We start from the raw sequence: 15,124 nt of genomic DNA, 5'->3' as shown, positions 1-15,124 counted from the left end.
GCAGAAAATTAAATGTTTCCTGAAAAAAAACATTCAAAACAATAAAGTCCGTGGATAATATCAGGAACACACAAACACAGAGGCGGTAACAATATCTGGGATTGAGTTGGGTAAAAATCAATCGCATATTACCGGTTTCATCCAATCATATCTGGACAAACTGTTCTTGAATTCGTATGCAATGGACCAGAAAATCACAGTAAAAATGGTTTTGGAGAAAAGCAAAGTCTTTTCGTTAGGCAAGTGCATCAAATGTCATCTATACAAACAGAAAGATCATCTTTGTTTGCCGCAGTTCCTCTAGCTTTCTCCCTAGAAAATACGAATGTGTAGAGCTGGTGTCTCCATGTGGAACCAATTAGTGTTTCCAAGCAGAAAATTAAATGTTCCCTGATAAAAAACATTCAAAACAATAAAGTCTGTGGATAATATCTGGAATACACAAACACAGAGGCGGTAACAATATCTGGGATTGAGTTATCCAAAACAAAACCGGATATTTCCGGTTTCATCCAGTCATATCCGGACAAACTGGTGTGGAATTCGTATGCAATGGACCGAGAAAATCACAGTAGAAATGGTTTTGGAGAAAAGCAAAGTCTTTTCGTTAGCCAAGTGCATCAAATGTCATCTATACAAACAGAAAGATCATGTTTGTTTGCCGCAGTTCCTCTAGCTTTCGTCCTAGAAAATACGAATGTGTAGAGCTGGTGTCTCCATGTGGAAACAATTAGTGTTTCCAAGCAGAAAATTAAATGTTCCCTGATAAAAACATTCAAAACAGTAAGTCCATCGATAATATCCAGAAAACACAAACACAGAGTCTGTAGCAATATTTCGGATTGAGTTACCCAAAACAGAACCGGATATTTCTGGTTTCCTACAGTCATATCCGGACAAACTGGTGTGGAATTCGTATGCAATGGACCGAGAAAATAACAGTAAAAATCGTTTTGGAGAAAAGCAAAGTCTTTTCATTAGCCAAGTGCATCAAATGTCATCTATACAAACAGAAATATCATGTTTGTTTGCCGCAGTTCCTCTAGCTTTCGTCCTAGAAAATACGAATGTGTAGAGCTGGTGTCTCCATGTGGAACCAATTAGTGTTTCCAAGCAGAAAATTAAATGTTCCCTGATAAAAAACATTCAAAACAATAAAGTTTGTGGATTATATCTGGAATACACAAACACAGAGGCGGTAACAATATCTGGGATTGAGTTAGCCAAAACAAAACCAGATATTTCTAGTTTCATCCAGTCATATCCAGAAACACTGGTGTGGAATTCGTATGCAATGGACCGAAAAAATCACAGTAGAAATCGTTTTGGAGAAAAGCAAAGTCTTTTCGTTAGGCAAGTGCATCAAATGTCATCTATACAAACAGAAAGATCATGTTTGTTTGCAGCTGTGCCTCTAGCTTTCTTCCTAGAAAATTTGAATGTGTAGAGCTGGTGTCTCCATGTGGAACCAATTAGTGTTTCCAAGCAGAAAATTAAATGTTTCCTGAAAAAAAAAACATTCACAACAATAAAGTCCGTGATTAATATCAGGAATGCACAAACACAGAGATGGTAACAATATCTCGGATTGAGTTAGGTAAAAATCAACCGGATATTTCCGTTTTCATCCAGTCATATCTGGAGAACCTGGTGTGGAATTCGTATGCAATGGACCGAGAAAATCACAGTACAAATGGTTTTGGAGAAAAGCAAAGTCTTTTCGTTAGCCAAGTGCATCAAATGTCATCTATACAAACAGAAATATCATGTTTGTTTTCCGCAGTTCCTCTAGCTTTCTTCCTAGAAAATACGAATGTGTAGAGCTGGTGTCTCCATGTGGAACCAATTAGTGTTTCCAAGCAGAAAATTAAATGTTTCCTGAAAAAAAACATTCAAAACAATAAAGTCCGTGGATAATATCAGGAACACACAAACACAGAGGCGGTAACAATATCTGGGATTGAGTTACGTAAAAATCAACCGCATATTACCGGTTTCATCCAATCATATCCGGACAAACTGTTCTTGAATTCGTATGCAATGGACCAGAAAATCACCCTAAAAATGGTTTTGGAGAAAAGCAAAGTCTTTTCGTTAGGCAAGTGCATCAAATGTCATCTATACAAACAGAAAGATCATGTTTGTTTGCCGCAGTTCCTCTAGCTTTCTTCCTAGAAAATACGAATGTGTAGAGCTGGTGTCTCCATGTGGAACCAATTAGTGTTTCCAAGCAGAAAATTAAATGTTCCCTGATAAAAAACATTCAAAACAATAAAGTTTGTGGATTATATCTGGAATACACAAACACAGAGGCGGTAACAATATCTGGGATTGAGTTAGCCAAAACAAAACCAGATATTTCTAGTTTCATCCAGTCATATCCAGAAACACTGGTGTGGAATTCGTATGCAATGGACCGAAAAAATCACAGTAGAAATGGTTTTGGAGAAAAGCAAAGTCTTTACGTTAGCCAAGTGCATCAAATGTCATCTATACAAACAGAAAGATCATGTTTGTTTGCCGCTGTTCCTCTAGCTTTCTTCCTAGAAAATTTGAATGTGTAGAGCTGGTGTCTCCATGTGGAACCAATTAGTGTTTCCAAGCAGAAAATTAAATGTTTCCTGAAAAAAAACATTCAAAACAATAAAGTCCGTGGATAATATCAGGAACACACAAACACAGAGGCGGTAACAATATCTGGGATTGAGTTAGGTAAAAATCAACCGCATATTACCGGTTTCATCCAATCATATCTGGACAAACTGTTCTTGAATTCGTATGCAATGGACCAGAAAATCACCGTAAAAATGGTTTTGGAGAAAAGCAAAGTCTTTTCGTTAGGCAAGTGCATCAAATGTCATCTATACAAACAGAAAGATCAGGTTTGTTTGCCGCAGTTCCTCTAGCTTTCTCCCTAGAAAATACGAATGTGTAGAGCTGGTGTCTCCATGTGGAACCAATTAGTGTTTCCCAGCAGAAAATTAAATGTTCCCTGATAAAAAACATTCAAAACAATAAAGTCTGTGGATAATATCTGGAATACACAAACACAGAGGCGGTAACAATATCTGGGATTGAGTTAGGCAAAAATCAACCGGATATTTCCGGTTTCATCCAGTCATTTCCGGACAAACTGGTGTGCAATTTGTATGCAATGGACCGAGAAAATCACAGTATAAATGGTTTTGGAGAAAAGCAAAGTCTTTTCGTTAGGCAAGTGCATCAAACGTCATCTATACAAACAGAAAGATCATGTTTGTTTGCCGCAGTTCCTCTAGCTTTCGTCCTAGAAAATACGAATGTGTAGAGCTGGTGTCTCCATGTGGAAACAATTAGTGTTTCCAAGCAGAAAATTAAATGTTCCCTGATAAAAACATTCAAAACAGTTAGTCCATCGATAATATCCAGAAAACACAAACACAGAGTCTGTAGCAATATTTCGGATTGAGTTACCCAAAAAACAACCAGATATTTCTGGTTTGCTACAGTCATATCCGGACAAACTGGTGTGGAATTCGTATGCAATGGACCGAGAAAATAACAGTAAAAATCGTTTTGGAGAAAAGCAAAGTCTTTTCGTTAGGCAAGTGCATCAAATGTCATCTATACAAACAGAAAGATCATGTTTGTTTGCCGCAGTTCATCTAGCGTTCTCCCTAGAAAATACGAATGTGTAGAGCTGGTGTCTCCATGTGGAACCAATTAGTGTTTCCAAGCAGAAAATTAAATGTTCCCTGATAAAAAACATTCAAAACAATAAAGTTTGTGGATTATATCTGGAATACACAAACACAGAGGCGGTAACAATATCTGGGATTGAGTTAGCCAAAACAAAACCAGATATTTCTAGTTTCATCCAGTCATATCCAGAAACACTGGTGTGGAATTCGTATGCAATGGACCGAAAAAATCACAGTAGAAATCGTTTTGGAGAAAAGCAAAGTCTTTTCTTTAGGAAAGTGCATCAGATATCATCTATACAAACAGAAAGATCATGTTTGTTTGCCGCAGTTCCTCTAGCTTTCTTCCTAGAAAATTTGAATGTGTAGAGCTGGTGTCTCCATGTGGAACCAATTAGTGTTTCCAAGCAGAAAATTAAATGTTTCCTGAAAAAAAACATTCAAAACAATAAAGTCTGTGGATAATATCAGGAATACACAAACACAGAGGCGGTAACAATATCTGGGATTGAGTTAGGTAAAAATCAACCGCATATTACCGGTTTCATCCAATCATATCCGGACAAACTGTTCTTGAATTCCTTTGCAATGGACCAGAAAATCACAGTAAAAATTCTTTTGGAGAAAAGCAAAGTCTTTTCGTTAGGCAAGTTCATCAAATGTCATCTATACAAACAGAAAGATCATGTTTGTTTGCCGCAGTTCCTCCAGCTTTCTCCCTAGAAAATACGAATGTGTAGAGCTGGTGTCTCCATGTGGAACCAATTAGTGTTTCCAAGCAGAAAATTAAATGTTCCCTGATAAAAAACATTCAAAACAATAAAGTCTGTGGATAATATCTGGAATACACAAACACAGAGGCGGTAACAATATCTGGGTTGAGTTAGCCAAAACAAAACCGGATATTTCCGGTTTCATCCAGTCATATCCGGACAAACTGGTGTGGAATTCGTATGCAATGGTCTGAGAAAATCACAGTAGAAATGGTTTTGGAGAAAAGCAAAGTCTTTTCGTTAGCCAAGTGCATCAAATGTCATCTATACAAACAGAAAGATCATGTTTGTTTGCCGCAGTTCCTCTAGCTTTCGTCCTAGAAAATACGAATGTGTAGAGCTGGTTTCTCCATGTGGAAACAATTAGTGTTTCCAAGCAGAAAATTAAATGTTCCCTGATAAAAACATTCAAAACAAGAAGTCCATCGATAATATCCAGAAAACACAAACACAGAGTCTGTAGCAATATTTTGGATTGAGTTACCCAAAACAGAACCGGATATTTCTGGTTTCCTACAGTCATATCCGGACAAACTGGTGTGAAATTCTTATGCAATGAACTAAAAAAATCACAGTGAAAATGGTTTTGGAGAAAAGCAAAGTCTTTACGTTAGGCAAGTGCATCAAATGTCATCTATACAAACAGAAAGATCATGTTTGTTTGCCGCTGTTCCTCTAGCTTTCTTCCTAGAAAATTTGAATGTGTAGAGCTGGTGTCTCCATGTGGAACCAATTAGTGTTTCCAAGCAGAAAATTAAATGTTCCCTGAAAAAAAGCATTCAAAACTATAAAGTCCGTGGATAATATCAGGAATGCACAAACACAGAGGCGGTAACAATATCTCGGATTGAGTTAGGCAAAAATCAACCGGATATTTCCGTTTTCATCCAGTCATATCTGGAGAAACTGGTGTGGAATTCGTATGCAATGGACCGAGAAAATAACAGTAAAAATCGTTTTGGAGAAAAGCAAAGTCTTTTCTTTAGACAAGTGCATCAAATGTCATCTATACAAACAGAAAGATCATGTTTGTTTGCCGCAGTTCCTCTAGGTTTCTCCCTAGAAAATATGAATGTGTAGAGCTGGTGTCTCCATGTGGAACCAATTAGTGTTTCCAAGCAGAAAATTAAATGTTCCCTGATAAAAAACATTCAAAACAATAAAGTCTGTGGATAATATCAGGAATACACAAACACAGAGGCGGTAACAATATCTGGGATTGAGTTAGGTAAAAATCAACCGCATATTACCGGTTTCATCCAATCATATCCGGACAAACTGTTCTTGAATTCCTTTGCAATGGACCAGAAAATCACAGTAAAAATTCTTTTGGAGAAAAGCAAAGTCTTTTCGTTAGGCAAGTTCATCAAATGTCATCTATACAAACAGAAAGATCATGTTTGTTTGCCGCAGTTCCTCCAGCTTTCTCCCTAGAAAATACGAATGTGTAGAGCTGGTGTCTCCATGTGGAACCAATTAGTGTTTCCAAGCAGAAAATTAAATGTTCCCTGATAAAAAACATTCAAAACAATAAAGTCTGTGGATAATATCTGGAATACACAAACACAGAGGCGGTAACAATATCTGGGTTGAGTTAGCCAAAACAAAACCGGATATTTCCGGTTTCATCCAGTCATATCCGGACAAACTGGTGTGGAATTCGTATGCAATGGTCTGAGAAAATCACAGTAGAAATGGTTTTGGAGAAAAGCAAAGTCTTTTCGTTAGCCAAGTGCATCAAATGTCATCTATACAAACAGAAAGATCATGTTTGTTTGCCGCAGTTCCTCTAGCTTTCGTCCTAGAAAATACGAATGTGTAGAGCTGGTTTCTCCATGTGGAAACAATTAGTGTTTCCAAGCAGAAAATTAAATGTTCCCTGATAAAAACATTCAAAACAAGAAGTCCATCGATAATATCCAGAAAACACAAACACAGAGTCTGTAGCAATATTTCGGATTGAGTTACCCAAAACAGAACCGGATATTTCTGGTTTCCTACAGTCATATCCGGACAAACTGGTGTGAAATTCTTATGCAATGAACTAAAAAAATCACAGTGAAAATGGTTTTGGAGAAAAGCAAAGTCTTTACGTTAGGCAAGTGCATCAAATGTCATCTATACAAACAGAAATATCATGTTTGTTTGCCGCTGTTCCTCTAGCTTTCTTCCTAGAAAATTTGAATGTGTAGAGCTGGTGTCTCCATGTGGAACCAATTAGTGTTTCCAAGCAGAAAATTAAATGTTCCCTGAAAAAAAGCATTCAAAACTATAAAGTCCGTGGATAATATCAGGAATGCACAAACACAGAGGCGGTAACAATATCTCGGATTGAGTTAGGCAAAAATCAACCGGATATTTCCGTTTTCATCCAGTCATATCTGGAGAAACTGGTGTGGAATTCGTATGCAATGGACCGAGAAAATAACAGTAAAAATCGTTTTGGAGAAAAGCAAAGTCTTTTCTTTAGGCAAGTGCATCAAATGTCATCTATACAAACAGAAAGATCATGTTTGTTTGCCGCAGTTCCTCTAGCTTTCTCCCTAGAAAATATGAATGTGTAGAGCTGGTGTCTCCATGTGGAACCAATTAGTGTTTCCAAGCAGAAAATTAAATGTTCCCTGATAAAAAACATTCAAAACAATAAAGTCTGTGGATAATATCTGGAATACACAAACACAGAGGCGGTAACAATATCTGGGATTGAGTTAGCCAAAAGAAAACCAGATATTTCTGGTTTCATCCAGTCATATCCGGACAAACTGGTGTGCAATTTGTATGCAATGGACCGAGAAAATCACAGTATAAATGGTTTTGGAGAAAAGCAAAGTCTTTTCGTTAGGCAAGTGCATCAAATGTCATCTATACAAACAGAAAGATCATGTTTGTTTGCCGCAGTTCCTCTAGCTTTCTTCCTAGAAAATACGAATGTGTAGAGCTGGTGTCTCCATGTGGAAAGAATTAGTGTCTGCAAGCAGAAAATTAAATGTTTCCTGAAAAAAAACATTCAAAACAATAAAGTCCGTGGATAATATCAGGAACACACAAACACAGAGGCGGTAACAATATCTGGGATTGAGTTGGGTAAAAATCAACCGCATATTACCGGTTTCATCCAATCATATCTGGACAAACTGTTCTTGAATTCGTATGCAATGGACCAGAAAATCACAGTAAAAATGGTTTTGGAGAAAAGCAAAGTCTTTTCGTTAGCCAAGTGCATCAAATGTCATCTATACAAACAGAAAGATCATGTTTGTTTGCCGCAGTTCCTCTAGCTTTCGTCCTAGAAAATACGAATGTGTAGAGCTGGTTTCTCCATGTGGAAACAATTAGTGTTTCCAAGCAGAAAATTAAATGTTCCCTGATAAAAAACATTCAAAACAATAAAGTTTGTGGATTATATCTGGAATACACAAACACAGAGGCGGTAACAATATCTGGGATTGAGTTAGCCAAAACAAAACCAGATATTTCTAGTTTCATCCAGTCATATCCAGAAACACTGGTGTGGAATTCGTATGCAATGGACCGAGAAAATCACAGAAGAAATGGTTTTGGAGAAAAGCAAAGTCTTTTCATTAGCCAAGTGCATCAAATGTCATCTATACAAACAGAAAGATCATGTTTGTTTGCCGCAGTTCCTCTAGCTTTCTTCCTAGAAAATACGAATGTGTAGAGCTGGTGTCTCCATGTGGAACCAATTAGTGTTTCCAAGCAGAAAATTAAATGTTCCCTGATAAAAAACATTCAAAACAATAAAGTTTGTGGATTATATCTGGAATACACAAACACAGAGGCGGTAACAATATCTGGGATTGAGTTAGCCAAAACAAAACCAGATATTTCTAGTTTCATCCAGTCATATCCAGAAACACTGGTGTGGAATTCGTATGCAATGGACCGAAAAAATCACAGTAGAAATGGTTTTGGAGAAAAGCAAAGTCTTTACGTTAGCCAAGTGCATCAAATGTCATCTATACAAACAGAAAGATCATGTTTGTTTGCCGCTGTTCCTCTAGCTTTCTTCCTAGAAAATTTGAATGTGTAGAGCTGGTGTCTCCATGTGGAACCAATTAGTGTTTCCAAGCAGAAAATTAAATGTTTCCTGAAAAAAAACATTCAAAACAATAAAGTCCGTGGATAATATCAGGAACACACAAACACAGAGGCGGTAACAATATCTGGGATTGAGTTAGGTAAAAATCAACCGCATATTACCGGTTTCATCCAATCATATCCGGACAAACTGTTCTTGAATTCGTATGCAATGGACCAGAAAATCACCGTAAAAATGGTTTTGGAGAAAAGCAAAGTCTTTTCGTTAGGCAAGTGCATCAAATGTCATCTATACAAACAGAAAGATCAGGTTTGTTTGCCGCAGTTCCTCTAGCTTTCTCCCTAGAAAATACGAATGTGTAGAGCTGGTGTCTCCATGTGGAACCAATTAGTGTTTCCCAGCAGAAAATTAAATGTTCCCTGATAAAAAACATTCAAAACAATAAAGTCTGTGGATAATATCTGGAATACACAAACACAGAGGCGGTAACAATATCTGGGATTGAGTTAGGCAAAAATCAACCGGATATTTCCGGTTTCATCCAGTCATTTCCGGACAAACTGGTGTGCAATTTGTATGCAATGGACCGAGAAAATCACAGTATAAATGGTTTTGGAGAAAAGCAAAGTCTTTTCGTTAGGCAAGTGCATCAAACGTCATCTATACAAACAGAAAGATCATGTTTGTTTGCCGCAGTTCCTCTAGCTTTCGTCCTAGAAAATACGAATGTGTAGAGCTGGTGTCTCCATGTGGAAACAATTAGTGTTTCCAAGCAGAAAATTAAATGTTCCCTGATAAAAACATTCAAAACAGTTAGTCCATCGATAATATCCAGAAAACACAAACACAGAGTCTGTAGCAATATTTCGGATTGAGTTACCCAAAAAACAACCAGATATTTCTGGTTTGCTACAGTCATATCCGGACAAACTGGTGTGGAATTCGTATGCAATGGACCGAGAAAATAACAGTAAAAATCGTTTTGGAGAAAAGCAAAGTCTTTTCGTTAGGCAAGTGCATCAAATGTCATCTATACAAACAGAAAGATCATGTTTGTTTGCCGCAGTTCATCTAGCGTTCTCCCTAGAAAATACGAATGTGTAGAGCTGGTGTCTCCATGTGGAACCAATTAGTGTTTCCAAGCAGAAAATTAAATGTTCCCTGATAAAAAACATTCAAAACAATAAAGTTTGTGGATTATATCTGGAATACACAAACACAGAGGCGGTAACAATATCTGGGATTGAGTTAGCCAAAACAAAACCAGATATTTCTAGTTTCATCCAGTCATATCCAGAAACACTGGTGTGGAATTCGTATGCAATGGACCGAAAAAATCACAGTAGAAATCGTTTTGGAGAAAAGCAAAGTCTTTTCTTTAGGAAAGTGCATCAAATATCATCTATACAAACAGAAAGATCATGTTTGTTTGCCGCAGTTCCTCTAGCTTTCTTCCTAGAAAATTTGAATGTGTAGAGCTGGTGTCTCCATGTGGAACCAATTAGTGTTTCCAAGCAGAAAATTAAATGTTTCCTGAAAAAAAACATTCAAAACAATAAAGTCTGTGGATAATATCAGGAATACACAAACACAGAGGCGGTAACAATATCTGGGATTGAGTTAGGTAAAAATCAACCGCATATTACCGGTTTCATCCAATCATATCCGGACAAACTGTTCTTGAATTCCTTTGCAATGGACCAGAAAATCACAGTAAAAATTCTTTTGGAGAAAAGCAAAGTCTTTTCGTTAGGCAAGTTCATCAAATGTCATCTATACAAACAGAAAGATCATGTTTGTTTGCCGCAGTTCCTCCAGCTTTCTCCCTAGAAAATACGAATGTGTAGAGCTGGTGTCTCCATGTGGAACCAATTAGTGTTTCCAAGCAGAAAATTAAATGTTCCCTGATAAAAAACATTCAAAACAATAAAGTCTGTGGATAATATCTGGAATACACAAACACAGAGGCGGTAACAATATCTGGGTTGAGTTAGCCAAAACAAAACCGGATATTTCCGGTTTCATCCAGTCATATCCGGACAAACTGGTGTGGAATTCGTATGCAATGGTCTGAGAAAATCACAGTAGAAATGGTTTTGGAGAAAAGCAAAGTCTTTTCGTTAGCCAAGTGCATCAAATGTCATCTATACAAACAGAAAGATCATGTTTGTTTGCCGCAGTTCCTCTAGCTTTCGTCCTAGAAAATACGAATGTGTAGAGCTGGTTTCTCCATGTGGAAACAATTAGTGTTTCCAAGCAGAAAATTAAATGTTCCCTGATAAAAACATTCAAAACAAGAAGTCCATCGATAATATCCAGAAAACACAAACACAGAGTCTGTAGCAATATTTCGGATTGAGTTACCCAAAACAGAACCGGATATTTCTGGTTTCCTACAGTCATATCCGGACAAACTGGTGTGAAATTCTTATGCAATGAACTAAAAAAATCACAGTGAAAATGGTTTTGGAGAAAAGCAAAGTCTTTACGTTAGGCAAGTGCATCAAATGTCATCTATACAAACAGAAAGATCATGTTTGTTTGCCGCTGTTCCTCTAGCTTTCTTCCTAGAAAATTTGAATGTGTAGAGCTGGTGTCTCCATGTGGAACCAATTAGTGTTTCCAAGCAGAAAATTAAATGTTCCCTGAAAAAAAGCATTCAAAACTATAAAGTCCGTGGATAATATCAGGAATGCACAAACACAGAGGCGGTAACAATATCTCGGATTGAGTTAGGCAAAAATCAACCGGATATTTCCGTTTTCATCCAGTCATATCTGGAGAAACTGGTGTGGAATTCGTATGCAATGGACCGAGAAAATAACAGTAAAAATCGTTTTGGAGAAAAGCAAAGTCTTTTCTTTAGGCAAGTGCATCAAATGTCATCTATACAAACAGAAAGATCATGTTTGTTTGCCGCAGTTCCTCTAGCTTTCTCCCTAGAAAATATGAATGTGTAGAGCTGGTGTCTCCATGTGGAACCAATTAGTGTTTCCAAGCAGAAAATTAAATGTTCCCTGATAAAAAACATTCAAAACAATAAAGTCTGTGGATAATATCTGGAATACACAAACACAGAGGCGGTAACAATATCTGGGATTGAGTTAGCCAAAAGAAAACCAGATATTTCTGGTTTCATCCAGTCATATCCGGACAAACTGGTGTGCAATTTGTATGCAATGGACCGAGAAAATCACAGTATAAATGGTTTTGGAGAAAAGCAAAGTCTTTTCGTTAGGCAAGTGCATCAAATGTCATCTATACAAACAGAAAGATCATGTTTGTTTGCCGCAGTTCCTCTAGCTTTCTTCCTAGAAAATACGAATGTGTAGAGCTGGTGTCTCCATGTGGAAAGAATTAGTGTCTGCAAGCAGAAAATTAAATGTTTCCTGAAAAAAAACATTCAAAACAATAAAGTCCGTGGATAATATCAGGAACACACAAACACAGAGGCGGTAACAATATCTGGGATTGAGTTGGGTAAAAATCAACCGCATATTACCGGTTTCATCCAATCATATCTGGACAAACTGTTCTTGAATTCGTATGCAATGGACCAGAAAATCACAGTAAAAATGGTTTTGGAGAAAAGCAAAGTCTTTTCGTTAGGCAAGTGCATCAAATGTCATCTATACAAACAGAAAGATCATCTTTGTTTGCCGCAGTTCCTCTAGCTTTCTCCCTAGAAAATACGAATGTGTAGAGCTGGTGTCTCCATGTGGAACCAATTAGTGTTTCCAAGCAGAAAATTAAATGTTCCCTGATAAAAAACATTCAAAACAATAAAGTCTGTGGATAATATCAGGAATACACATACACAGAAGCGGTAACAATATGTGGGATTGAGTTAGCCAAAACAAAACCGGATATTTCCGGTTTCAACCAGTCATATCCGGACAAACTGGTGTGGAATTCGTATGCAATGGACCGAGAAAATCACAGTAGAAATGGTTTTGGAGAAAAGCAAAGTCTTTTCGTTAGCCAAGTGCATCAAATGTCATCTATACAAACAGAAAGATCATGTTTGTTTGCCGCAGTTCCTCTAGCTTTCGTCCTAGAAAATACGAATGTGTAGAGCTGGTTTCTCCATGTGGAAACAATTAGTGTTTCCAAGCAGAAAATTAAATGTTCCCTGATAAAAAACATTCAAAACAATAAAGTTTGTGGATTATATCTGGAATACCCAAACACAGAGGCGGTAACAATATCTGGGATTGAGTTAGCCAAAACAAAACCAGATATTTCTAGTTTCATCCAGTCATATCCAGAAACACTGGTGTGGAATTCGTATGCAATGGACCGAGAAAATCACAGAAGAAATGGTTTTGGAGAAAAGCAAAGTCTTTTCATTAGCCAAGTGCATCAAATGTCATCTATACAAACAGAAAGATCATGTTTGTTTGCCGCAGTTCCTCTAGCTTTCTTCCTAGAAAATTTGAATGTGTAGAGCTGGTGTCTCCATGTGGAACCAATTAGTGTTTCCAAGCAGAAAATTAAATGTTCCCTGATAAAAAACATTCAAAACAATAAAGTTTGTGGATTATATCTGGAATACACAAACACAGAGGCGGTAACAATATCTGGGATTGAGTTAGCCAAAACAAAACCAGATATTTCTAGTTTCTTCCAGTCATATCCAGAAACACTGGTGTGGAATTCGTATGCAATGGACCGAGAAAATCACGGTAGAAATGGTTTTGGAGAAAAGCAAAGTCTTTTCGTTAGCCAAGTGCATCAAATGTCATCTATACAAACAGAAAGATCATGTTTGTTTGCAGCTGTGCCTCTAGCTTTCTTCCTAGAAAATTTGAATGTGTAGAGCTGGTGTCTCCATGTGGAACCAATTAGTGTTTCCAAGCAGAAAATTAAATGTTTCCTGAAAAAAAAAACATTCACAACAATAAAGTCCGTGATTAATATCAGGAATGCACAAACACAGAGATGGTAACAATATCTCGGATTGAGTTAGGTAAAAATCAACCGGATATTTCCGTTTTCATCCAGTCATATCTGGAGAACCTGGTGTGGAATTCGTATGCAATGGACCGAGAAAATCACAGTACAAATGGTTTTGGAGAAAAGCAAAGTCTTTTCGTTAGCCAAGTGCATCAAATGTCATCTATACAAACAGAAATATCATGTTTGTTTTCCGCAGTTCCTCTAGCTTTCTTCCTAGAAAATACGAATGTGTAGAGCTGGTGTCTCCATGTGGAACCAATTAGTGTTTCCAAGCAGAAAATTAAATGTTTCCTGAAAAAAAACATTCAAAACAATAAAGTCCGTGGATAATATCAGGAACACACAAACACAGAGGCGGTAACAATATCTGGGATTGAGTTACGTAAAAATCAACCGCATATTACCGGTTTCATCCAATCATATCCGGACAAACTGTTCTTGAATTCGTATGCAATGGACCAGAAAATCACCGTAAAAATGGTTTTGGAGAAAAGCAAAGTCTTTTCATTAGCCAAGTGCATCAAATGTCATCTATACAAACAGAAAGATCATGTTTGTTTGCCGCAGTTCCTCTAGCTTTCTTCCTAGAAAATTTGAATGTGTAGAGCTGGTGTCTCCATGTGGAACCAATTAGTGTTTCCAAGCAGAAAATTAAATGTTCCCTGATAAAAAACATTCAAAACAATAAAGTTTGTGGATTATATCTGGAATACACAAACACAGAGGCGGTAACAATATCTGGGATTGAGTTAGCCAAAAAAAACCAGATATTTCTAGTTTCATCCAGTCATATCCAGAAACACTGGAGTGGAATTCGTATGCAATGGACCGAAAAAATCACAGTAGAAATGGTTTTGGAGAAAAGCAAAGTCTTTTCGTTAGCCAAGTGCATCAAATGTCATCTATACAAACAGAAAGATCATGTTTGTTTGCCGCTGTTCCTCTAGCTTTCTTCCTAGAAAATTTGAATGTGTAGAGCTGGTGTCTCCATGTGGAACCAATTAGTGTTTCCAAGCAGAAAATTAAATGTTCCCTGATAAAAAAACATTCAAAACAATAAAGTCTGTGGATAATATCTGGAATACACAAACACAGAGGCGGTAACAATATCTGGGATTGAGTTAGGCAAAAATCAACCGGATATTTCCGGTTTCATCCAGTCATTTCCGGCCAAACTGGTGTGCAATTTGTATGCAATGGACCGAGAAAATCACAGTATAAATGGTTTTGGAGAAAAGCAAAGTCTTTTCGTTAGGCAAGTGCATCAAACGTCATCTATACAAACAGAAATATCATGTTTGTTTGCCGCAGTTCCTCTAGCTTTCGTCCTAGAAAATACGAATGTGTAGAGCTGGTGTCTCCATGTGGAAACAATTAGTGTTTCCAAGCAGAAAATTAAATGTTCCCTGATAAAAACATTCAAAACAGTTAGTCCATCGATAATATCCAGAAAATACAAACACAGAGTCTGTAGCAATATTTCGGATTGAGTTACCCAAAAAACAACCAGATATTTCTGGTTTGCTACAGTCATATCCGGACAAACTGGTGTGGAATTCGTATGCAATGGACCGAGAAAATAACAGTAAAAATCGTTTTGGAGAAAAGCAAAGTCTTTTCGTTTGGCAAGTGCATCAAATGTCATCTATACA

Source organism: Lepus europaeus, unplaced genomic scaffold, assembly GCF_033115175.1.
Source record: "Lepus europaeus isolate LE1 unplaced genomic scaffold, mLepTim1.pri SCAFFOLD_32, whole genome shotgun sequence".
Lineage (NCBI taxonomy): Eukaryota > Metazoa > Chordata > Mammalia > Lagomorpha > Leporidae > Lepus > Lepus europaeus.
This window is presented reverse-complemented; position numbering follows the sequence as displayed.